The sequence below is a fragment of the Dipodomys merriami genome, unplaced genomic scaffold (assembly GCF_024711535.1).
Source record: "Dipodomys merriami isolate MVZ:Mamm:240054 unplaced genomic scaffold, mDipMer1.0.p SCAF_3, whole genome shotgun sequence".
Taxonomy (NCBI): Eukaryota; Metazoa; Chordata; class Mammalia; order Rodentia; family Heteromyidae; genus Dipodomys; species Dipodomys merriami.
In genome coordinates, this window is record NW_027204492.1 from 67,682,908 (window position 1) to 67,709,520 (window position 26,613).

The window sequence follows — 26,613 nt, forward strand, 5'->3', positions numbered from 1 at the left end:
GTGTGTGTGTGTGTGTGTGTGTGTGTGTGTGTGTGTGTGTGTGTAAAAGTACAATTGTTTTCTTTTCTTCTCTTTTCAGTTTCCACATAAGGGTGAGAACATAGTCTTTCCATGCCTGATTTATTTCAATTAATACAATGTTCAGTTTCATCTATGTTGCTGAAAATGGCAAGATTTCCTTTCTTCCCATGACTGAGTAATATTCCATTATATGTATAATATAATACATATTCTATAATTATGCATAATAAATTTATAATATATAATTTAACTTTATATCATATATATTATATATGATAGATGATGGATATGTATGTATGTGACATACTAGATTATATTACATATAATATATATTATGTGTGTGTACATGTGTTACAATATATGATATATATCTGTCTACATATGTCATCCATCCATCCATCACTAGACGACTAGGCTGATGCCATACATTGGTCATAGTGAATCCTGTTGCATTAGATATGCAAGTGCAAGTGTCTCTTTGACATCCTAATTTCAATTTCCTGAATACTGGGATAGCTGGATCAAATGGTAGTTTTATTTCTAGGGGTTTTTTTTTTCCATTTTATTTTTTTAATTGTGAAAATACCATTCAGAGGGGTTACAATTACATGGGCAAGATAATGAGTACATTTCTTATCAAGCATTGTTGCCTCCTCCTTTGTTTCCCCTTCCCGTCCCTTCCCATCCTCCCCCCTCCCCGAAACCCACCCCTTCCTGGCCAGAGTTGTAAAGTTTGTTTGTTTGATTTTGGGGTGTCCGGTTGTGGGACCTGAACTCTGGGCCTGGGCGCTGTCCCTCAGCTAGCGCTCTACCACTTGAGCCACAGCACCACTTCTGGCTTTTTTCTTTTTGCTTATGTGGTGCTGAGGAATTGAACCCAGGACCTCATGCATGCAAGGCAAGCACTCTACCACTGAGCCACCTTCCCAGCCCTGTAAAGTTTGTTTTTTGACATAACGACTTGTATATCTCATTGTTGCAATGGGTCCACCTGTATCCCTATTTAAACAATTTGTTTTTGTCCTTCCCCTCCACAAATTATACCAACATCATATACAGTGAGAGCTGGGATTATACCATGGGGGAGGGACATACAAAGCAACAAAGAAATCATATTATAAATATGTTAAAAACAATCGCATGAAAGAAAATACATTTGAATACATATTTTAGGGTTCATTTCGCCTAACATCAACTTATCTGATCTTTTCTGCTTGTCTCAGACATATACTAGTTATTGCAAATAAGGGAAACCGTGGGACCTTTGGGCCTGGCTTACTTCACTTAATATAATTTTTTCCAAGCCTTTCCATTTCCTAACAAATGGGACAATGTCATTCTTTCTGATGGAGGCATAGAATTCCATTGTGTATATATACCACATTTTCTTGATCCATTCATCTACTGAGGGCATCTGGGTTGGTTCCATATCTTAGGTATGGTGAATAATGCTGCAATAAACATAGTTGTGCTGGTAGCTTTAGTATGGTCTTGTTTGTGATCATTTGGGTAAATGCCCCAAAGTGGGATTGCTGGGTCATAGGGGAGCTCTATGTGGAGTCTTTTGAGGAACCTCCATACTGCTTTCCAAAGTGGTTGAACAAGTTTACATTCCCACCAACAATGAAGTAAGGTTCCTTTCTGTCCACATCCCCTCCAACATCTGTTGTTATGGGTCTCATATGAAAAATATACCTGGAACTCAAAAATTAAATCCCCCAACAACAAATCCTCAAAGAAACAACTGCCCAACAAATAAGTTGGCTAAATACTTAAAGAGAAACTTCTCTGAAGAGGAAATAAGGATGGACAATAGACACATGAAGAAATGCTCAACCTCCATTTTATTTTATTTTTTTGTCAGTCCTCAGGTTTGAAGTTGTGTCACTCTTCCATATTATTCTCCATAATGGTTATACTCATTCACATTTCTACCAACAGTGTATAATATCTCCCCTTTTCTCTCCATCCTTGACAATCTTTGGCATTTTTGTACTTTGATAATAGCCATTGTAACTAGGATGATATATTATTGGGATTTTAATTTGTATTTCCCTAATAATTAGTGATGTTGAGCATTTTTGTTGACCATTTACATGTCTTCATTTGAGAAATATCTTTGCTGGGCATTTACTTATTTTTAATCATATTACTTTTTTTTGTTGGTCATGGGGCCTGAACTCTGGGCCTGGGCACTGTCCCTCAGCTCTTCAGCTCAAGGCTAGCGCTCTACCATTTGAGCCACAGCACCATTTCTGGCTTTTTCTGCTTATGTGGTGCTGAGGAATCGAACCCAGGGCCTCATACATGCAAGGCAAGCACTCTACCACTGAGCCACATTCCTTGCCCCCATATTACTTTTTGTTGCTGTTTTGCTCTCTTTATTATGGAAGTTATCCTCTTGCTTGATGAATAAGTAGAAACATTTCTCCCCATTTTGTAGATTGTTCTTCAATCTGATTTTCTTTGCTGTATAGTAGCTTTGTAGTTTGATAGAATGACACTTGTCAACTTTTGCTTCTGTCACTTCGGTTTTTTTGGTCATAGTCAAAACTATTTGTCCCAGCCAGTGTCCTGAAGTGCTTCATTTGTATTTTCCTCTATCTGTTTCATAGTTTAAGGGTTTTTATTTAACTCTTTGATCCATTTGAACTGGGCCTGGGCCTGGGTGCTGTCTGTTGCTCAAGTTTTCTTGCTCAAGGTTGGCATCTCTTGGATTTGTCTGCCAAGGCTGGCTTTGACCTCAGCTTCCTGTGTAGCTAGGATTACAAGTATGAGACACAAGTGCTCAGCTGTCATTTTTTAATGTTGTAAAACATACCAATCTAGGTTTTCTTTTCTTCAGGCTCCTGAGGATATAATAATGTTGAGAAAGAGAGAAAGTTTCTTTTCTGTCTCTTTGAAACTTACAATCTTCCAAGTGGGAAGAAAGACATTAAACAATCATATTCACAAGTTCAAATACGTATAACTGTTGTAAAAGAAAAGTACTTTGACCAAAAGGCTTCAAGTGGACCATTGGGTAGACTGGAATACAGAAAGACTAGGTAGGAGATATTACCATTCAACTGCCTCTATCCAACAGGAAGAACCTTACCTTTCCTAAAATCTTCCTTCCCTAAGGCTATTTCTCCTTAACCTTAGGATACAACCTACTTGCTGTGTGTGTGTGTGTGTGCGCGCGCGCGCGCGCGCGCGCGCGCGCGCCAGTATTAAGGACTGCGTGCTCTCACTTGGCTTATTTTACTCAACAAAGGCATTCTACCACTTGAGTCACACTTCCACTTCTGGTTTTTGCTGATTAATTGGAGATAATAGTCTCAGATATTTTGCTGCCAGAGCAGGCACTGATATGTGACTCTCAGATCCCAACCTCCTGAGTGGCTAAGATTATAGGAATATGCCACCAGCCCCTGGCTGAAAGAAAATGCTTTATGAGATAAAGTTAGCTATAAATAATTGACCAAATAGATAATTTTCACTTCAGTATTCATTTCTTCATAAGAACAACACGGAGACTATTCTCTTCTTCACCAGTATGAATCCAAAGCCTTAATTCAAAGGAATGCCTCAGAAATGTCTGATGGATAGACTAAAAGTCTTTTAAGGAAACTTGGGAAGCTAGAAGTTAAGGAAATTCAGTGGGACTATGTACTCCATTCTCTATTAGCATCAGTAAGAGCAGCAAAAGGAATAATGTCAGATAGAGCAAAAACAAGAGCAACAGCAAGACAATTAAAGATAGTAAGAATAACAATACCAGCCAGGTGCTGGTGACTCACACCTGTAACCTTGCTACTCAGGTGGCTAAGATCTGAGCAATAATGATTGGCTTAGGAAGCCAGCCCTGGCAGAAAAGTTCCTGAGAATCTTATCTCCAATTTAACCATGAAAACTCTGAAAGTGGAACCGTGGTTCAAGTGGTAGAACAGCACCAACCTTGAGTGTAAAAGCTAAGGAACAGCACCTTAGTTTAATCTCTAGTACCAACAAGAGTGTATGTAAGTGTGCGCATGTGCGCACTTGCGCGTGCGTGCGCGCACGCGCGCGCGCACACACACACACACACACACACACACACACACACACACATACAACCAACACCAACACAAGATCAGACCATATGAAACATAGACAATACCAGAGGAGAAGGGAGATGGACTAAGACATTTCAGAGTTTTGAGTATCTATTAATTCAAAAAAGTCTATGTTCCAATGGGATTGCCCCTTTTCTCCTCTCCAGTAAGAAACTATCCTTAAACTCAAGGGCCTGGGAATAGAAACTAATGTGTGTCTTTAGATTGTGATCTATCAAACTGCAATTGACTGACTGGAGAGACATCATCCACCATTAGGAAAATCACAATACTGAACATAAACTGCTCCAATTAATTACATAGTAAGAATGGATCTGCATAATTAGGGGGACTAGTCCATATCGTCTTATGTTTTCCCCAGATTCCACCCTTTCCATGCTTGACTATGAGATACCTACCAAGCCTTGGAAACTAGGAGAAGATTGCTAGGGTCTGGGGACTGTCTCTTAGCTTTTTATGCTCAAGGCTAGAGCTCTATTACTTGAACCATGTCTCCACTTTTGGCTTTGGGGTGGTTAATTTAAGAGTCTCACAGACTTTCCTGCTTCAGCTGGGTCTAAACTGAGATCCTCAGATCTCAGCGTCTTGAGTAGCTAGGATTACAGGTGCCTGCCTTTGACTAATGTTTGTAAGGCTCTTAAACTTGAGAGGCGGAATACAAGACACTAAAATTCTCTATGGTTGTCTGGCTGATGAGACATTTCTGATGTGGATCAATACTTGAGTGTGCACAGAGCTCACTTGTGATGGTCCTAGATGGTATAGTTGCTACAGATTTGAAAATACAGCATCTCTGGGGAAATGTAGACCCTAGGCCTGTCCTATGTTGTGAATGTTCTTCTCAAAGTATGGTACCAGGGAAGAAAACACTCATCTGTAGTCTGACCAATGATAAGTAGAGCAGGATTGTTGCAGGTTTTAGACACTGCACTTTTGTGAATTTACCTACAGTTAGCCTTAGCTTTGACTGCTGTTTCTTAAACTGAGCTCACTGTCTTTAAAAAGCCCCAAACTATACTAGCCACTTCTAAGCCATCTCTGTCTCTGTCTCTGTCTCCATCTGTGTGTGTGTGTGTGTGTGTGTGTGTGTGTGGCAAGTCTGAGGAGAAAAGAGCAAAGTAGAATCCAGAACTGGGCAAGACTTTTAGTCCAAAGAAGGTTCTACTAATCTACGAGCTAGTCATGTGCTTCTACCAAGAGAAAACTGAGGAGGATAATGGACCTCAGAGGGGATCACTTTGGGTTCAGGATCTAAATTTAGCTTTGTGAGACCAGAAGCTCAGTCAGTACCTAGTCCAGAGACTTTAGCAGGTACACAGAGGCAGTAATTTCTATTCTATAGGAACAAAGTTTGTTTACTCAGGCCTGCTATTTACTTGTCTCTCTTTCCATGAATGATTCTGTTTAGAGAGTAGATGAGTGCAAAAAGGTGTTTGAAGACCAGGAGACAGTGCACAATTGCTTGAATACCCCTCTGGAACATTTCACTGAAGCCATGCTAACCTTAGAGAGCTTTCTATCAGTGGGCAGTTTCAACTGTAGATTCAGTGGCCCCTTTCCTTGGATTGATCAACAGCACATCGATACATTTTGTTTTGTGTCCTCTTTCTGTAACATCCATGGAGACTTACCTCCCCTACAGTCTAGCCAACCACCCCTCTGTTATGACAACACAACAGTAACCTCAGCCAAGTACCAACATCATTGAGTAGGTTACTGTTTTTTGTATACCAAATTCCATTTCTGTTGTGTCTTACCCAGGATTGGTCATGGGACATGACTGGTCCCTTAATGGAGATTTAACACACATCAGCCTCCCATAACATTCATAATAAGTATCCAAATACTTTCAGAGGCCCAACTCTTTCTGCAAAAGGCTGAGCTCACAGATTTATTGTTGATTTTATTTGGGTGAGTTTCCAAGAGCACTTTGGTCGGACTTGGCATCTCTGTATATAACCGGGGAACTGGAGTTGGATGGAGGGTGTGCCTTTTTTTTTCATGATCTGACACAGCTTTACAATAAGTCTCCAAGACTTAACTCACCCAGAACTATTCATAATCCGCTCTTACATATCATTTCATTTAATCAGTATAAGCAATAGATACATCTGTTTATTAATGAAAAATCAGTGTTTCAAGAGGCCCAGGGTGTTACTTAAGAGTTTCACAACTAGCTGGGTATGGTGGTATATCCCTGTAATTCCAGCACTTAGGAGACTGAGGTAAGAGGATAGAAAGTTTGAAGCCAGCCTGAGCCACATAGTGAGACCCTGTATCAATAAACAACAAAAGCAGAAAGTTAAACAAGTAATTGTAAGTAGAAATGAACCCAAATGGCTTCTTGATTACAATTCCTGGGTTTCCCCTCATGTTTCATTTGTTTTTTATCTAAAATTTGTCAGGAATTTCCCTCTAAGGTACTCCTGCTCAGAGCTATCCTGTCCCTGACCATCTTCTAAAAACCTCACCCAGTGAAGGAAAACTGTATCAGGGCTCAAAACATTTGACACCTTGTCTAGATTTGAACTAGAACAGTAAAAGCTGACTGCATGGCTCAAGTTCTCCTGCTCCTGAAGTTACTTGGTCACAGTGGTTAAAGAGGAGGCAAAACACCCTTGTAGAGAACAAAGAAGGCTTCACTTTGTCAAGGATTAATGCTGCACTGACAGAGGCATCATTAGATAATAAACAAAAATTGTCTCTGCCTATATCAACTTGCTTGGGCAGCTATGACAAAATGCCACAGACAGAGTGTCTTAAATAACAGAAATTTATTTTCTCACAGTTCTGGAAGCTAGAGGCCCAAGAATAAAATATCAGCAGGTTTGCTTTTTCCTGAGGCCTCTCTCCTTCACCTGAAGATGGTCAACATCCCACTGGATCCTCACATCCTCTCCCCTGGTATCTATTTGTGTCTAAATTTCTTTTATTATAAAGACACTAGTCAGATTAGATTAGGACCCTCCTAACAGCTTTGTTTTAATTTAAGCACTCTAAAGGTTATGTTTCTAAATGTCTTTACCAGAACTCAAGGCTTCAACATGTGAACTGAGGGGAAGCAGTTAAACCTGTAATATTCCCCTTTGTTCCTCAGGGTAAAATGATTCCTCTTTTAAATAAATAGAAGCTGGATAAAGAGACATATGAATAATGTTGAGATAAACCTTGTGGGATGGCAAGGGTCAAGATATTAATTTCTGCTTAGTACCTACACCTGTTTATTTGCATATTCCAGTTCCTTCACCACAAGTAAGTCTAGAGTTTCTGGTCACTGTATATCTACTTGCTAACAGAACCTTGTTTGTTCTTTTATTTTTGTTATTATTATTTTTGGTTAATATCTGATCCATTGAGAAAATCTGGGGCACTTTCCTTTCTAGAGGCAAGTGAGGAAAATAAAAAAATCTGTCTATATCTCCAGATCTTTGATGTAGAAACTGATAACTTTGCCTTTTAAGAAAAACAATTTTAAATATGGTGGAGATACTTCAGATTCACTATGGCATAGCTGTGCATCCAAGATTTTGGTCCTAGTGTTCCTGTGACTATATAGGCATTTTCAGATGGGTTTGTCTAATGTGCCTCCAGAAAATATACCTTGGGAATATGCTACATGGATTTTAGTATGCGCTGTATACATTCCATTGTTTGAGGGAAAATTCTAGATTCAGTATAGGGCTGAAAGTCCTTTGTGATGCAGACCAATACATCTACTCATCTTCATCTTTTGCTGCATTTTATTTGTGTGTGTGTGTGTGTGTGTGTGTGTTTCAATTAAAAGTGCACAGAATGGTGTTTAGGAGATTATGGTTAATGATCCATACATTTTGGTCATTGCTTTAAGCTTATTTGATTGTCCTTTACAGTTGAGGAAGTCTGTTTTGCTGTGTGTGTGTGTGTGTGTGTGTGTGTGTGTGTGTGTGTGTGTGTGTGTGTGTGTGTGTGTGTGTATTTGCTGATGCTGCGCTTGAACTCAGGGCCATATGCTCTCACTTGGCTTTTTCTCTCAAGGCTGACCCTTTGCCACTTAAGCCATACCTCTATTTCTGTTCTTTTGTTCGTTGGTTAACTGAAGATAAGAATTTCATGGACTTAATTGCTTGGACTGACTTTGAATCAAGGTCCTCAGATCTCAGCCTCTTGAGTAGCTAGGATTATAGGCATGAGCCACCAACACTCAGTTCTTGCCAGTCTTATACTCCAATCATACAGGATCTTATCCACAAAAACTTGCCTGTGTGCTCCATGTATCTATATCTTTTCAAGTGTTCTTTTACAACACCCATCTAGAATGCCAGTGATGCCCTACTTCCCATGCTGTAATCTGCCTGCTAAGATTATTTAACCTTCAAGTCTCAGTTCAATCCCATGATGAAACTTTCAACCCTCCCGAGAAAGATAATCACTCCTTTAGTTTTCTGTGGCTTATGTATACTATCCTTTGTACTGTACTTGAATATATTTTGATGATCAACGTATTGGACTAATTGGAATATTTTGTTTATTTTGCTATCTTGCCCACTAGACAGGGATCTGTCTCGGAGTAAATACTCATGCGTTTCCTAAATGAACAAAAAGAAGAATGGGAAACAGAGTGTAAGGATCGCTGTCTGACTCTTCCCTTCTCTACAGTACTCACGCAATTTTTGTGGTGAAGATGGTTAGGTGGAAGAGAGATAGGGCAAGTATTTGGTTCATATAGGTTGGCCTATGACATTTAGATTGTTTATTACTTGTGAGAACAAATCTAATCTTAGCCAAATTTCCAATTCTTGGTTCTTAAGAGGACTAATTTCAGTCATCAGATTACTATAAAAGCTCAAAATATAGGCAGTTTAGGAGAGGGTACAGTGGCCTGACAGACATGTTTCTGGATAGACTAGATGTTATGTTGAGGGGCCCATCACCACCTTTAGGTCCCCAAGGAGAGTCTAGGGGACCAGAACATTGCCACATTGATGAGGAAATTCCAGCCCCAAAATTGCTACATAGAGACTCTGGAGGGGTGATATAGAAGTGGGGTGGAAGGGCAGAATGGTACATAGGCACTGATGTAAAAACCAACTGTCATTCTTGAGCAACTGAGAGGTATGGGCTACAAGTCCAGACTGTTGGTGCTGGGACTTCCCTTCATCAATGACTCTGCAGTCTAGAGTCTGGGGTGGTGGTTACAGAGGCTACTTTGGGCCAAGCCTGAGCTAGGACTGGCTACCGATAAGCTACTCTCCATGAGTTCTCACTCCATACCACTCTCATCTATTCTTACATCAGATCTGACAGTAGGAGAAAACTAATAAGGAAAGATATTTTAGCTAGGATTCACAGTGAGACAATTCCTTGAAGATATTTTTAAAGTAGTTATTGTAATGTGATGTACAGAGGGGTTACAGTTTCATCAGCGCACAGGATATTTTCAACTAAGATCTGGAGGATAAGAAGGAAGAAGCTATGGGGTAAAAGAAATTTCAGTCTCTGAGGTTGAAAATAGTAAATTGTGTACTTCATCTAGCTTACTAGGCTTGACACCCATCTGTTGCAAGCTTAGTATACATAAAAAGCTAGAGTAGGTGTAACCTTGTTTTTAGACCTACCCTGACTAGAGTTCTTTAAATGGGCCAAAAAGGAATTAGCATATACTAAGGCATCCCTTTTTCACACGTATTTTCTTTTAATTTTCCTGGGTCTCAGCAAGATCATCTATATAGCAGTGAGGTTAGACTATTTCATTCTTAAGGACTATTACTGCTAAAAGAAATTAGTCCACTGTATGATCCCAACCTGTATTTAGAAAGCTGAGAGATTCTAGGAGATAAAGTTCTTTTGCCTCAGGTTGTTTGATGGATGTGTACATTCTTCCTCAACTATAAACCCAACCAACCAGAATAATAAAGATGACGCACTGTCATCTGAAACAAAAACTAAGTGAGCAAGCCTTATCTTTGGTACAACACAGGGAAAAATAGTGATGAAGGAGTTCAGTCTAGAATACAGGGGGAGGAGGTTATCTGGTGAGTCCTTTGACAATATGGTTGTTCCTTTGGATGCCAAAAAGGCTTTCCTTAGTAGCAGATATTTCCAGGAAGATTAGAAACTGTAGCACAGTGTTGCGGTGGATAAAGCTTATCTTGGTGCAGACAGAGACCTTGGAAAAGGGTTAGATGGAAAGTCCAAATATTGTTGTGCCTTGTTGGGAGGAGACCTGATATTTCAAATGCATTTTCATTTGATTCCAGTAGCCATTTTTTTGCTGCTACTTCTGCTTCTCCTGCTTCTGCTGCTTCTCCTCTTATGTCATCCCTTCACTGGTCCTAATATGTATACCAATCTGAAGGAGAGGATAGGAAATGGCAAAGGAGGGGGAAAAGTAGAGAAGAATGACAAGAAGATGACAAGATTGGAGAAGGATTAGTAGAAGAAAGAAAGAAAGAAAGAAAGAAAGAAAGAAAGAAAGAAAGAAAGAAAGAAAGAAAGAAAGAAAGAAAGAAAGAGAGGAGAAAAAGAGGAAGAAACAGGAAGGGAAGGGAAAGAAAGGGAAGGGAAGGGAAAGGAAAGGTCAGGACAGGACAGGACAGGAAAGGAAAGGAAAGGAAAGGAAAGGAAAGGAAAAGCGAATCTCTTTGACCAGTAAATGACCAATCTAGCTTTACCATGGGAGGAATTCCTCTAACTCTCAAGTATTCCCCATGAAATAGTGGCTGACCACCTTCATAAGAACCTAACACATTGGTTACCAAGCTCTTCAAATGGATCCCCCCAACAAAATGAAGTGTACCTAAAATTTCTCTGACTGTTTATAATTCCCCAAGCCTACTCCTATTTTTCTCAGAGAAGAGGGCCCTAAGGTTAGGGGCAAAATGAGGTCCTCTTTACCCTCTCCACTCCCATCCAAAAAAAAAAGCTGCCTCTGAAAGCTCAACCAATAAAATCACCATAAAAGAGATTAGCCATCTGGAGAAGTATTAAGGGGACAGGAGCTCTTACTAATCAAAGCAAGAAAGAATATGGCCTTGCTGAAATCAGAAATCTAATTAAGGTAGAATCTCAAGAGTTCTGACTGAATGTTAAAAAAAGTTGTAGAAGCCCCATCAACAGGATTAACTCAGTTATACAAAAAAAATATAAAAACAAAACAAAACAAAACAAAACACACAGAAGAGCAGGTAGGGGTTCTTCATTAAGATAGGAGAAAAACATTTCCAACAGGTGAAAATGGTTATTGTGTCCATGGGGGAGTCTAAGAGACAGAGAAAAGAGAGCTGACCCTAATCTTTCCTTTTACCCATCTTAGCTGATGAAGTTTGGGAAAGAGAAGAATTTGTTAACCTCATCTAATCCCCTTCATCTTGTGCATGTTCTCATAAAGGAACATTCTGATTAATTTGGCTTTCAGAATAGATTTTTCCAAGCAAGAGAGAAATTGTTGTTCAGCCAACAAGAGACTTTCCAGTTGTTTGGGGGAAATAAAAAAAAACCCGTCATCAAATACAGTGAAAACAGGGGTTATACTGTGGGGGAGGGACATAAAAAGCAACAAAAAAATCACCTTATAAATACGTTAGAAACAATAGCAACAAAGAAAAAAACCACTTGTGTCCTTATCTTGGGGTTCATATCACCTAACGTCATCTTATCTGACCTTTTCTGCTTGTCTCAGACATATACTAGTAATTGCAAATAAGGGAAACCATGGGACCTATGTTTCTCTGGGCCTGGCTGACTTCACTTAATATATTTTTTTCCAAGTCTTTCCATTTCCTAACAAATGGGGAGGGGAAGGGTAAAAACAGGGATGCAGGTGGAGCCATTGCAGCAATGAGATGTACAAGATGCTATGTTGAAAAATGAACTTTACAACTTTGGCAGAGGAATGGTGGGGAGGAGTATAGTCGTGGAGATGGGAGGGAAGGGATGGGAAGGGAAAATCAAAGGAAGAAGCAACAATGCTTGATAAGAAATTTTTTATTTTATTTTATTTATTTATTTTTTTGCCAGTCATGGTACCTGAACTCTGGGCCCGGGCACTGTCCCTCAGCTCTTCAGCTCAAGGCTAGTGCTCTACCACTTGAGCCACAGCACCACTTCCAGCTTTTTCTGCTTATGTGGTGCTGAGGAATCGAACCCAGGGCCTCATGCATGCAAGGGCAAGCACTCTACCACTGAGCTACCTTCCCAGCCCCTTGATAAGAAATTTACTCATTACCTTGCTCCTGTATTTGTAACCCCTCTGTATGTTATTTTCACAATAAAAACGTATTAAAAAACACACAAACCGCTCTGGATTATATCTGCTTCCTGTGAGTTTGCCTCACATGAGTCAGTTCATGGAGTACAGTCAGATCAACTCCAGGTATCTTCTTCAAATGGACTGTAGAGGTTGTGTGAAATGGAATCTTCTGATCTATGGTTAGGGATATCTGCTTGTGAAGTTCCAGGCTTGAGGAGTGGTATTTGTATCTCACTCTCTCTGTTACATCAAAGAAGAAAGCCTTTTACTTTACAGATGGGGATGCTGAAGTCCCAAGAGAGAAAGAAACAGGCTAACATTTCTGCAGTATATCAGTGTATGGGTCAAGATCTAGTCCGAGGCCATAGTCTTGTCCTACATAGACACATATCCTACAAACTTGTCTGAATTCTGTCTTGTCCCTAATTCAGAATCAGGGATTCTATGAACTCTGAAATGCAATTCTTGAATGAATTGATTTTAACATTTCTAGTAACTCTCCTAAACACTGAGGTCTATTTTCAGCTTTACTTTTGGTTTTCCATCAATCAACCTCTCTCCTTCAGCCCATCCAGCTTTGCCCTCTCTTTTTCATCCTCTTCCTAAGGTGAGATGAATGTAACCCTAGCTGAAGTTTTATTTGTGTCTTCCCATTATGTCAATGGGAAGAAAGTAGCGGTCTCCTGTATTAGTACAACTTCATCTTCAGCCAGAACTTGACTCCAGATCTTTCACTAAATGCCTACTGTGTTTAAAGTATGGAGCTTAAGAAAATAGATAAACTGCCATCTGAGGATATTGTGAACACAGTGAAATGGGAGTCAGGAATGAAAATGCATGAAAAGGATCTAGGAGCCAAGATGGAGCCAAACCATGGAGAAACACCTCAATCTTTCAATAGGTGTTATAGTTACAGAAAGCCTACCTCATATTAAAGGTTAGCTTAAGCTCTGAGAATCAAAACTTAATAAGTCAACGTGGATACCCGATGGAGCACATTTTCTAATCATATAAACAGATAACCTAAATGCAATGTGATCAGGCTGTACTTTTCCATACAAAGTATAGGAGAAAGGAGCCAGAAGAGGTTTCCCAATAGGTAATGTTAATTGATGAGGAGATGATAATCTTGGCCTGAAGAACAAATATAAGGTCCCTGGACAGGACATGTGATGGAGCAAGGACTATTTCCAGGTTCACAGAGATATAAGTTAGAGGTATATTTGTATATAAAACATATTGTAATTGGAATATAGGATGCGTAGAGACAGAAGACATAACTTGTGCGACTGTTATGAAAGGATCTGATTGTCAGACTAACAATTATAGAATGACCATGGATACTTAAAAGCAGTGCAGCATTTACATTAACATCATGTTGTTAAAAGACGCTTCTGGAAGTAAATGCTAAACCTTAAGGTCAAAGGTATTACTGCCTGAGAATGAACATCATCCTCATGTTTTCCTTCCATTTTCATCTTAATCATTAGGAACAATACCATCTTTTCCCTCAAAACAGGCATTCTGGGAACTGACCTCATCACCATTCATTCAGCTAACATTTCATGAATAACCAGTCTGTACCAAACACTGGTGATGCAGAAATTATTTAGAGATCTTTGTCCTTGAGTGAATTTCAGGACACGAATGAAGAAAAGGCAAGAACATAAAATATCACATTATAAGGCACAGAGTGTTATAATTAAAGCATTAATAAAATACATCATGATGGTCAAAGATAATTGATCATTCTAGCATGGAATACCTATATAAATTACTTTAATGGACATAAGGAATATAAGATGATGACCTGATCTATGGGCATGTAAGGTCAAAGACATAAGGAATTAGACATTTGGAGCATATGTGCAATATTTATTTGAACCTACTGGTATGGAAGTGGGGCAGATAGAAAATGAGTAAACAAACATAATGAGCTATAAGAAACAAAAAGAGCTGGTATTAGTGGCTCAGGCGTTTAATAACAACTGATCAGGAGGCTGAATTCTGAGGGTTATGGTTTGAATCCAGAACAGAAAAGTCCATTATCTCTAATTTCTGGCAAAAAGCCAGAAGTGGAAGTATGGCTCAAGTTGTAAAACCCCAGCTTTGAGCAAAAAGAAAAAGAAAAAAGCCAAGCAAAAGCAGGAGGCCCTGAGTTCAACCACCACTACTACCACCACCACCACCATCACCACCACCACCACCACCAACAAAAACCAAAGAAGAAAAAAGACAAAAGAATCCTCAGAAACTCCAGAAAGTAGGGAAAAAGAGGAGCCATTAAGGAAACCAAAAAGAATGATCAGGAAGACAGGTGAATCTAAAAAGTATAGAGAAACAAATTCAGCAATTCTTACTGAGTACTACTATGTTAGGCACTAGGGATATAAATGAAAATGACAGTCGTTATAATGACCTCAGGTCCTCTGGCATGAAGTTAATGCTTACATCTTCTCTAAACTATACTTGTTTGGCTTCTGCCAGTGGAATTAAGTCTGAATAGGAAGAATATCCTCCCAACCTGTTGGTGATTTAATTGTTTTGTATTGTAAATGTACTCCATAACCAAGTAGAAATACCATATGCCAACTGAACAAAGTAATAAGTAATAACCAAGTCATCTGTTACAGTGACACTGAAGGCTGACACAAACATAATTGGTTTTTTTGTTTATTTTGTGTTCGTAATAAATTTGTTAACCTGGAAAGAAATGTGTATAGTGAAAAAATAGAAACCAAGTTATGATAGGTTAGGAGGTTAAGTGGGGAAATATATAAAACATGCTTTTTTGAAAAGACCATACTGAGTGATCTCAGGAATGATGCATGAGCTAGAAAGAGATTTTTTTCAGTTGCTTGGGACATAAATATGTTCATACACTGAAAGATTAACAGAAGGGGGACAAAAAAAACATGGTATCTGAGAAGAGGCCATTGTATTGATGGATTTTGTAAAAAGAGTCTGTGGGGTGGTACATTCTACTTCTGAGCCCCATTTTCTTGGATTAGGGGGTTCAAAGTGAGGGATTTATAAGAAGCACAAAACTCTAGAGTTTGCAATTTACAACTAAGGGAGGAGTATTTGGAGGAGAAGTAGGATTAAGGGAGAGGAAGTTGACAAACCACAGCAGGCATGGTTCAGATGAAATGTGAGGATCAACTTCCTGCCAGAGGAACATGGCCCATGACAAGAGAAGTAAGAGAATCTTATTATTTGTGATCTCCCAAAATTTAGAAACAGTTCTGCTTTTGGGGAAGAAAAAAAATTGTTATCGCCCATCTTGGAGGTAATAGAAGAGAATTAATGCCATGTGGTATAGAAGACACTAAGAAAATTGGTCAGAGCTCCAGCCTAGCTGATTACTGAATTACTCAAAATATGTCTTCATTTGGGCACTCTGAAGTTCATCTTCCTCATTTGTGAAAAAGGCACAACACAAAGGCATTACATAAGAGAGTGTGCATCAAATATCCAGCCCAATGCCACAGAAATGGTTATTCTTCAATTGTTGTCTCCCTTTCCTAACTTGATTTATTTCTCTAGTTTTATCAATACAATATCCTGAAGTCTCTATCTATTCTTAGTCCCCCTAACACTGTTCATTTTCAGTTTGTCATCATTGATAGATAATAATTTAAAAAAAACAGAAAGGCCTGTGAATGCTAGGAATCTATGCCACAGTGGTTAGAGCTTGCCATCTCTCAGATGGAGTCATGCTTCCTAGAGATGCCTATAGAACCTCATACTCTCCTACTGCTAATTTATTGCCAAGCCTTGCAGATGAGCCAGACAGCTTTCAAGAGATATAGTAACATCAGTGGGTCAGAAACATGGGCATAATACACGGTTAGACGTAGATTCCTTTATAAGTCTAATGGGAGTCAAATTTAGTTTCACATCTAGACGCAAAGGATTGTTCATTGAGGGCCACTCATGGAGGCCCCAAATAGGTCCAGAGAAACTTTTAGCCATGTGAGAAAATTTATCCCTTTACAAAGTGTTGAAAATGTTTCATAAATTTCTTTTCACATAGTAAACAAAAAGTAAACTCCATAATGTTATAGTATGATTTTAATTTTTAACAAATAATATTCATTATTAATATGAATATAAACAAGTTATTAAATAGTAGGAATGGATATATTAATTTTTATATGTATATCATGTTCCATATACAATGCTCAGAAAGTTTTACTTAGTCTGTATCATCTTTCAAGTGGAGACCTGAAATATAATTTTATTATTATTCAGATGTTGTGCAGAGGGGTTGCCATTTCATAAGTCAGGTAATGAGTACATCTCTTTTTTGGGCAATATCACCCTTTCCTTTGCCTTCCTACAGTTTTCTCCTCCAGTCCCTGACCACAAGTCACATAGGTCATTTTCCACATAGTATATACTGAATAGCATGACTGCCTTTGTTCACCCTTCCTCCTTACATCTTTGTACCACCCTTGCCCCCTGTAACGATATCAGATGTCAGTTCATTTAAGCATATTTTGGAGAAAGGCTTCCCTAAGTTCTCACAGTATTTTAGGTTTACTATTTTTTGTTCCCATAAACACCTAATTTATTGTACACCACACTTGCATTTTGATTGTAGGGTTATTTGCTGACTGCCTGTTTCCCTCTTCAAAAATGAGTTCTGGGAAGATAAGATCTTGATAAGGAAGTGGTGCTGTGGTTCAATGTGACAGAGCACTAGCCTTGAGCTGAAGAGCTCAGGGACAGCAGCCAAGCCAGAGTTCAAGCCCCATGACTGACCCCCCCCCCCAAAAAAAAGATCTTAATGAGTCTTTTTAAATTGTACTATCTCTGTCACCCAAATTAATGGACAATCCATGGAAGAAGAGGGCACTTAAAGACCATTCAGTGCACTCCAAACTAAATGGGGGGGGGCTGATAACTAGAATAAAGAAGAAAATTTCCCAGTTTCATAACACGAGCCATGGCATGGTTGAGCGTGGAACTGGGGTCTCTTGATACTCTTGGCTCTGTTCTCTATGAACCTTCAAATTTGCTCCCGAGTCTCAAGTCATCAGGAACGAGGACCAAGGGAAGATCCAAGCTTTCAGTATTTGGTTATTGTTGTTTTTTCTGACCTACACAGAGGGAGGACTTCTTTCTCATAGACAAGTATTTACTGAGCACCTTGAGAAAGGAAGGACCTGGCACTAGAGATACAGTTGTGAATAAGATAAAATCACTCCCTCATGGTGCTTAAATTCTGGTTGGGGACATACACAATAAACCTAAATTTAAAACTGTATAAGAGGCAAATAATAAACTGGTGAAAATATTTGTGCGTATTACATAGATAGGAATAATATTCTTCATAAAATCAACTAAAAAATAAATTAACAACTCAAACAAAACTGCATTTAATAAACATGGCTCCTGCCTTCATGGAGCTTGCAAACTCCATGAATCTCAGAGATCTCCATCAATCTCCATCCATCTCATGGAAGAGCTCATTTTCTTCAAGACTAAGGCAAAAACTGCATATCCAAACTTATGTGTGGTTTCTAAAACAAATGCATGAGTTAGAGAGCAGATTCTACTAAGGCTACAGAAGCTGGGGGTTGGGAAATGAGGAAATTATAATAAAAGGTTCCAAAGTCTCAGTTAGACAGAAGTAATAAGTATTCTGAATATACTGTGGTGTATTGTACATTTCAAGGTTAAAAGAGGAAATTTCAAATTACACATTCATAGAACAAAAATTTGAGGTAATAGATATGGTAATTATCTCAATTTAATTATTCTACAATGTATTCGTAAAGCATAGTATTACTTTTTGCCCTATAAATATAGAACATTTAAATTTATTTTTAAAATCCCCAACTGAAAAAAATCCCCAGCTGATTTTATATATGTATGTATGTATAATATACACACATATGTACAAAATGGATCTCTTAGTTAAGTCCAAGGTCTTTGCTTGGTTTCTCCCAGAGCATATTGGTGCATTGGATAGGCCTTAAACCATTTTTGTTTTAGTACATCTCTAGGTATTAAAAAATACACTTAAGATGACATGGCTCAAGTGATAGAGTGCCAGCTATGAGCAAGAAAACCAAGAGGATTCATGAAGAGCACAAACGCCAGAGTTTACGCTCAGTACTAGCACAAAAATTACACTTAATCCTATATTTGTTCTGTTGCATCAGTAGTCCATTTATTCATACAAGCTCACAATATTCTTTCTTTCTTCTGATCTTTTCCCCCCTGGAGCTGAGGATTGAACCTTGTGTGTGCTAAACAAGTGTTCTACCACTGAGCTATACTATTATTATCTTTCAAAGGTGATTTAACATGCTGTTTCTTCTGTAAAGTTTCTAATCCACCCCTTTGGAATGAGCTTTTCTTTCCTCTTTTTCTCCATTACTTAAACTGCCCAAATCTTAGGGGTGGATATTAGTCTCCAAGTCCCCAGAGGCTTCCCATATATGACAAAGAAGTCCCAAATGCTTAACATAACATTAACATATCAGGCCTTCCTCAACTTGGTCCCCTGCATAAGTCTCAAATCTGCTGGTTTATTAATTAATTAATTAATTTTGCTAGTCCTGGAGCTTGAACTCAGGGCCCGGGCAGTGTCTCTGAGGCTCTCTGTGCTCAAGACTAACACTCTACCACTTGAGCCACAGCACCACTTCTGGATTTTTCTGTGTAGGTGGTACTAAGGAATTGAAGCCAGGGCTTCATGCATGTTAGGCAAGCACTCTACTGCTAAGCTACATTTCCAACACCTCCAATCTGCTGGGTTTTTTTTGTTCCCTCTTTCAGGCCATATTACCCTCCTTACTTTCTCTAAGTATGTCACATTATTTTCCATCTCAGCACCTTTACACTTTTTTTTTCTTTTGCTTAGAACTGCTTTTTACCTACTATTCTTTGGCATATTTTTCCTTATTTTGTTCTTCTTTCCTTTCTCTTTTTCTCTCTCTCCAGTCCTCTCTCTCTCGCTCTCTGTGTGTGTGCCAATACTGGAGCTTGAATTCAGGGCCTGGGTACTGTTCTTTAGCCTTTTTGCTTAAAACTGGCACTTTAGAACTTGAACCACACCTTCACTTTTGCCTTTTTACTGGTTGAGAGCTGAGTCTCAGATTTTTCTGTGTGGGCTGTCTTCAAATTGTAATTCTCAGATCTCAGCTTCTAGAGTAGCTAGGATTACCAGCGCTAAGCACTAGCACCTGGCTTCCTTTTTAATTTTTCAAAAGCTTGTCTCAAAAGCTACTTATTCTAGAGGAGTTTCCTTCTCTATGCAAGCCTGCTTAGTAGACTTCTTTGTTATACGTTCTTCCAACTGTCTCTGAAGCCTCTTTCTTGTCACAATCATTTGTATTAATAGCTGTTTTCTACAATATTAGATTCAGGAAGGCAGATATTTTATCCATCAGGCTCAGTTCTGTAGTGAAAGTTTTTCACAACATGAGTAAAATTTAGAGCAATACTCAACATATACTTCTCAGCAAATGAATCAAATTCAGGCTTTCTTTCGAGATGGAGATATGGAGGGCCCAGAGAGGGGAGGATTTGTGCAAAGCCACACAGAGAATCAGTGCCAGAGAAAAGACTGCAATTCAGGTCTTCTGACTTTTGGTGCATTGTTTTTTTTCATACCTGTACTTCCACAGTGGTACTCATTCCCTACATGTGTTTGTGTGACAGTCTGAATCCTTGAGGGCACAGGCCTTATTTTATACTTACTCTGTCCAGTGTAGCAGCCAATAACCACATATGGCAACGGAACACTAGAGACTTGGCCAGTCCAAGCTGAGATGTACTATGAATTATATTAGCCAACACTTATCTCATTTACAGGTTGAAATTACATTTTGACTCCATTGAAATAAATAAAACATTATTGAAATTAGTTTCACATACTTTTAAAACAATGTGCCTATTCAAGTATTTGTAGTTCATGTTGTATTTCTGTTAAATTATTGTATATTTCTACTCTTTGGTATATTTATTTTTCCCCTTGTGCCAAATATAAAGCTTTACAACCAATAGACACTCAACACACTTTGGTTGAATATAGTAGACCTATAGTTAAGGGGTAATATCTACCACCTAGATTTCATGCCAATTATCACTGGTTTTCTAGAGAACCTCACAGTGAAACCTCTATCCTCAGAGTCAGGTGTACAAGGAGTGCTTTAGCCCTGGTATGAGGGTGCCTTGCACATTGCATCAGCTTTGGGGTTTCCTTTCAGAGGAAGCCCAGTGCAATCCTATACACAGCAATCACCAGGGTTGAGTGGAGTATGTGGACACTGGCCTCTTGCACAGGAAGTGGTCATAGCTTTGTAACTGTCCCTGGGCTTCTTGAAAGGCTTCTGAAAGGAAGTGGTACTGAGTGAGAAGGGAGATGAACACAAAGTAAAGGGGGGCATCTTCAGCTCTTTCATGGAGATAAGATAAACTAAAGAATGTGGGCACTTTCAGCCCTGAGGTCTCTTTCCTTTGCTTATGCATGGAGTCATTCATTTGATGAATTTACAAGTCTAGGGAAATTATTGTGTTCCTTGTCCTGAGAAGATCATAAGGGATCATAAAAATGTCTTTACTTTGAGCAGTCTTTCACCTCCTGGGAGGAACAAACACACACCCAGACACAGTGTGGAAAGTTTTTTGAGAACATAGGACAAAATAGGGTGCAAGTAATTTTGTTGAAGATGTTCAGAGATTTTTCTAGAAAGTATCATTTTTCCTGTACTTTATGATTTATTCTTATTCTTCTAAGAATGGTCTCATATCCATCACCTTTTCCCTCATCCTGAAAGAGAGTCCTATCTTTCTCATCTACTCTGATGGTACTATACTTCTATCAATTCAGCATTCCTTTGGTAAAAGTTTGTCTCTCCTTCCTCCCTAGCCTGAGAACTCTTCAATCTGATGTGACGATTCTCTCAGGCAGATGGTGCATAATTATTCAAGGTCACATAATAAATGAATTACATAGCTGGTTTTGTATCCCAGGAGCTATAACTTAGGATCTAAGACACAAGGACTCTATGTCAGTCTTATTTCCACTCAAGTACTAAGTATGGGTTTCCAGTAGTACTAAGTACACTACCTGTCCACTTTATTTTTGCTCATCTTCCTTCCTTCTCAAGCATGGCTGTGGCCTACAGAATCAAAAAATAGGAGGCCTCTGACTTCCAGACAACAAACTTAAAAGAAGAAACTCATGTAGCAAGGCTCGTAAGGCAAAGGCAGGAAGAGCTCAAGTTTCAGCCAGGAATATAAAGCAAATCTCTATCTCAAAACTATTTTTTTTAAAAAGAGGACACTTTGTGTTAATTATTGCAAATTTGGTCCTTCCCAGCATACTTTGTGTTTGTAAAGAGGAACTCAAAGGAGCCCAGTGCTCTTTGCTGTAATTTAGTCACTCTTCATAGAAAACGTTTGTGGATCTTTCTGACTCGGGCCTAGCCTACTATGGGGCACACAATCAACATCACTAATTTCTCCTCTAGGTGAAGACATTGTCTGCAGAAGATTTTTGTTTAGAAGCCAGTAGAAAGGAGGTGAGATATTATCCAGTAGTTGAGCTCTTGCCTAGCACGTGTGAAGTCTTACATTCAATCTTCAATGTTAAAAAAAAAGTCAAAAATAGCTGGTAGAGTAGCTTTAGTGATAGATAAGACAGGAATAAAGGAATGGTGGCTGAACTTAATCTCTATGGTGTAAGTAGGGAGGAGGGGGGCCCCTTCTTAGCAAAGTGCCCACAGGACCATCCTGCTTCCCCTGAAGCTTTAGTCAGAAACGAAAAGGGAACAGGAACCGAATCTTTGTAGATGCCAGATCTGGAGAAACTAGTCTCAAGGCCTAAGTAAAACTTATTGTAGAAAGGAAGGTTTTTTTTTTTTTCAGAGTAGTGTGAAGGCAAATGAATCCCATCTCAGGCTATCTATCCCCAAAACCTTGGCCATGAAACTACAGGTAGACCCACAGTGGTAAATAGGAGAATGGACGGAGAAATTCATTAAAAAAAAAACCTGGGGGAATATTTGAATTAGAGAGGCCAATGTCATCTAGTCTAAATTGTAGTGATTAAAATGGGAAATCAAGGCTCTGGGAACTAAAAGGGTTTGATCCTGGCTCCTAGGATGTGATCATTTTTGTTGAGTCTAATTTTATATGATCATACATAGATTAGATAAGATTGTTCACCGGGGGTTGAGTACTCCCTAGGGCCCTGCTTCTACTGGTGTGGGCTCTAGACTGTGACATAGGCATTGTAATCATTGAATGCTTTCCCATGTATATCCTGAAAGTATAATAAGAATTGGTTCTTTCATATATGATGGAGGACTCTATAGGATGGAAACCCATCATCTTTCTGTCATCTTTCTGGGGGACTTCTTAGGGACTGTATATATGAGGCTCTATGTCTCTTATTCAAACTGAAGGTCACAGTTCTCCTTAGGGAGTCCATTAACTATTTTTTTAATCTAAATTTTTTTTGGGGTCCGGTCATGGGGCCTGAACTCTGGCCCTGGGCGCTGTCTCTCAGCTCTTCAGCTCAAGGCTAGCGCTCTACCACTTGAGCCACAGTGCCACTTCCAGCTTTTTATTTTTTTTTGCTTATGTGGTGCTGAGGAATCAAACCCAGGGCCTCAGGCATGCAAGGCAAGCGCTCTACCACTGAGCCACCTTCCCAGTCCTATTTTTTTAATTTTATAAGATCAACTACTTTTCTTTCCTGTGGCCAGTGTGGAAGAATAGAAAAAGGCTAACATTTAGAGCCAAAACTAAGTAGGAATTCTGCTTATCTATTATTTCCTAGTTCTGTTTCTTTACTTAGACAAGTCACTTTATTTCTGTGCCTCAGTCCCCTCACCTACAAGTTAAAATAGTGATATGATATCAAAGGTTTCTTGGAAAAAATGAGATTATATAGGCAAAACACATAATAAATACTGTAGTAAGACAGGAGTGTCTTCATTTCGATAAGTCTCCTGGAGATGATAATGTGACTCATGGTCATAGCTGTGACAGCAGGGTCAGCTCCATAACCATGTGATGGGTGCAATTTCACAAAACCCCACACTTCCATGGACCCCACATTTGGTTTAAAATCCTACATTCATCGTCTTGAAATTGTTAATTTTTTAAACAAAAGATGTATCATTTTCATTTTGTCCTGGGACCTGTAAATTATGCCAGTTGTATGTGCCAGGAGACAAGTCAGAGGGTCATTCCAGGACCAGAAAGCATTTGGCTAGAGTGAGAGAACACATGATTGCAATAGAAATGCACTCCAATTTTAGTTTTGCCATAAACATGTTTCATGATATTGGACACCTCTTTTCATCCCTCATTGACTCCATTTATCAATTTTGACAACAGGATTTTCATTAGATAACGAAAAGCTAACATTCCAGGATTCCCTCAGTTACAATGGACAAAACTCCCTGCCCTACAGACAGCGTGGAGGGACAGCCAGGAGCATTCTGCTCTTCTTCTCAGCTCTATAGGAGAGCTTTTGGAGGTTGGCTGGGAATGGGTGGGGGCACAGCAGTGGGGACTATTGCTGCTTTAGCAGTCCCTTTCACAACAGCCCTGTTTTGTCATTTTGCACGCAGATTTCCGTTGGCTAACCTCAACTTTATCTTCCTCATTTCTCTTTCCTCTTCAAGACACCAAGAGCCCTTCAAAACACATGACCTTCCTGCTCACAGCATAAAGACCAGCTCTCTTTCTCTCTGGACTCTACAGTTTGGCTCCGCACCAGTGAACCTGTGCTCCCTCCAAGGCTAAGGCAGCATTCGAGTTAAAGGTACAGTATCCATTTGCTCTCTTCTTGGATTGCCAAGCTGGGACAGTGTCCGTAATAGTCAAGGGTGGACATTATCCTACGAAAACCTATGTTTAGGAGATAGTCATATGGAAGTAGGACTGGGTCCAGGAGTCAGCAAATCTGACTAGCAGTCCTGTTTGTTGTTTACCGGATGTATTATCCTTGGGTGATTTTTTTCTTCAATCTAGGATCCACTGTTTGAATCCCTTTTGCAAGAAAGAAGAAAAGAAGGATTAGTTGAATGCCATCTAAAGTCTTTGTTTTTCTATCTCTTATTTTGATACTTGTCACCCCTCTGTTGAGAAAAGATGGGAGTGATGTTTGAATTTATATCTTTCGACAGCTCTCCTGGGGTGATCCATGCAGGCTCTCTAAGAATGCTCTTTCTTCTCTAGTTTCTTATTTGACAGGTAAAATTTGAGAATTAAAAGGATCCTTGGAGATCAAGTACAGGTGGAAAAAACAGAGATCCAGAAAGAGGAAAGAATGTACTTACCAAAGGTCATGCAAAGAATCTGTGACTCAATGGGTCTGGATTCCAGGCCATTGTTCTTTCTGTTCTACCCAAGGAGGACCAAGACACCAAGAAGCAGGAGCTAACTTGTGACTGATCCAGTTGAGTTTTGTCATATTGGAGGTAGTGTAGATTTTTTTAGGCATGGTCTTGAGAACTTATTTTTCTCCTATCTTCTCAAACCTTTCATTCAGTCTCAATGTTTGCATATCCCCAGATACTTACTCGCATCTCCTTTTCCAAGTTTATCCCTTCTAATTCCCTTAATCAAAGCCGATCTATTATTTGTTTCAATCACAGCAGCTTTGGGGAACTCTCCAATGAAGAATTTTGTAGTTCAGATGTGTACAAATGATATTACACATAGTATAATCAAGTAACATAAGAGCTTTCTGCGTTCCTCAAGAGCCCCTCCCTGCCACACCCATTGTAGGTATCCATCACCTGGTTCTTTCTATGGGTCTGGCCAATCTTTCTCAAAAGAACTAGCTTTGCTTATATGTACTGTATTGCAGAGTACTAAAACGACAAGGATTGACATGACACTACTCTGCTTTGAGCTTAGCTACTCATTCTTTCATTAATGCTAGGAAGGGACTGTCTTCTATGATCTTCAAAATGCAGCATACTTGAGCCAGGCTCCCGTGGCTCAAGTCTGTAATCCTAGCTACTGAGGAGGCTGAGATCTGAGGATCACGGTTCAAAGCCAGCTTGGGCAGGAAAGTCCCTGAAACTCTGATCTCCAATAAACCACTAGAAAATCGGAAATGGTGCTGTAGCTCAAGTGGTAGAGCGCTAGCCTTGAGCTGAAGAGCTGAGGGACAGCGCTTAGGCCCAGAGTTCACGGCCCACGACCAACAAAAAAAATGCAGCATACTCAGAATCTTAAGGCTCTTTCATAGCTCTCTTTTGGCTTCCTGTAGTCAATGAAGTCAGAAAAGGCATTTGGGAGACTGGGAATACCTTCAGATGATCTAGGTCTTCTTCTTTAGCTGGTAGGCAATGGAGATGATGATGGAAGAAAGGCACCAGTCCATTTCTCTCTCCTCTGTCAAACCTAACCCCAACTCTTTTAATCAACTTCTTTGGCTAGCTTTCATTTACAGCTCCAGGGGCTGAGCCAAGGTCTCTTTAAGCTCCTCTAAAAGAAGCTCTGGAAAGCTTACCATTTTCCAACAACCCTGCCAGGTAAATCTTCTTGTCCTCATTTCTAGAAAAGACAACTGAAGTTGAAAGACATGCCTAAGTTATATTGGCTAGTTGGTTGCTAAGACATAATTAGAACCCAACTTTCTCTAATTTTTTTTCTACTATACTGTATATGGTCATCATAATTGCCACTTTGAGAGCTACACTTCTGGGAGGCTGAGGCTGAAATAGGTGTATAGAGAGGGAAATAAAGGAGTGGCAAAGATAGTTTTGATCCTTAGATTTGAAGTCATTCAAGATATTAAATTAAAGGGGCATGTTACCCCTTTATAGTTAACTCAAAGAATTGAGAAAAATACTCTTGCTGAAAGACCACATAAGAAGTTTTCCACTCATAGTCATTTTGGGTTGTTTGCCACTTTTCATGGTAGAATTGAATATAGACCAGTTACTTTACTTTCTTATAGAACAACTGCCACAGCTGGAAAGGGTAGCCTGGAAATTTTAGTAATGGCTCCTGGCTCTTCCTAAGGGAATTCTCCAAGAAGTTGTAGGACTGACTCTGATCCTGACAAGCTTCCTTATTGCCCTATTGGCTGTGGGTTCATGTATGCAGTATCATACTGCAAAATCCACTGCCAAGTTTTGCTCTTCATTAATGCATCTTTTCCTTTCCCCAGATGCAGATAAAAAAATAAATCTAGAGGTACAATAGTGTAATATTTTGCATAACCCCTAACTATAAATGATGTATTGTATAAACATAATAAGTTTCTTCCCTAATATG

At 39.3% G+C, this 26,613-nt stretch overlaps 1 long non-coding RNA gene across 2 annotated transcripts in view; it reads left to right on the top strand.

Annotated features, from left to right (window-relative positions):
* Window positions 1–26,613, top strand: part of LOC138839524 (uncharacterized) — a 40,784-nt gene that overhangs the window by 12,708 nt on the left and 1,463 nt on the right. The window contains exons 2-3 of one of the 2 annotated variants that reach the window (XR_011375988.1): window positions 24,003–24,142; window positions 24,559–24,800. This is a non-coding gene — a long non-coding RNA (uncharacterized lncRNA). The remainder of the gene's footprint in view (window positions 1–24,002; window positions 24,143–24,558; window positions 24,801–26,613) is intronic. The other variant, XR_011375987.1, reaches the window with a different exon arrangement.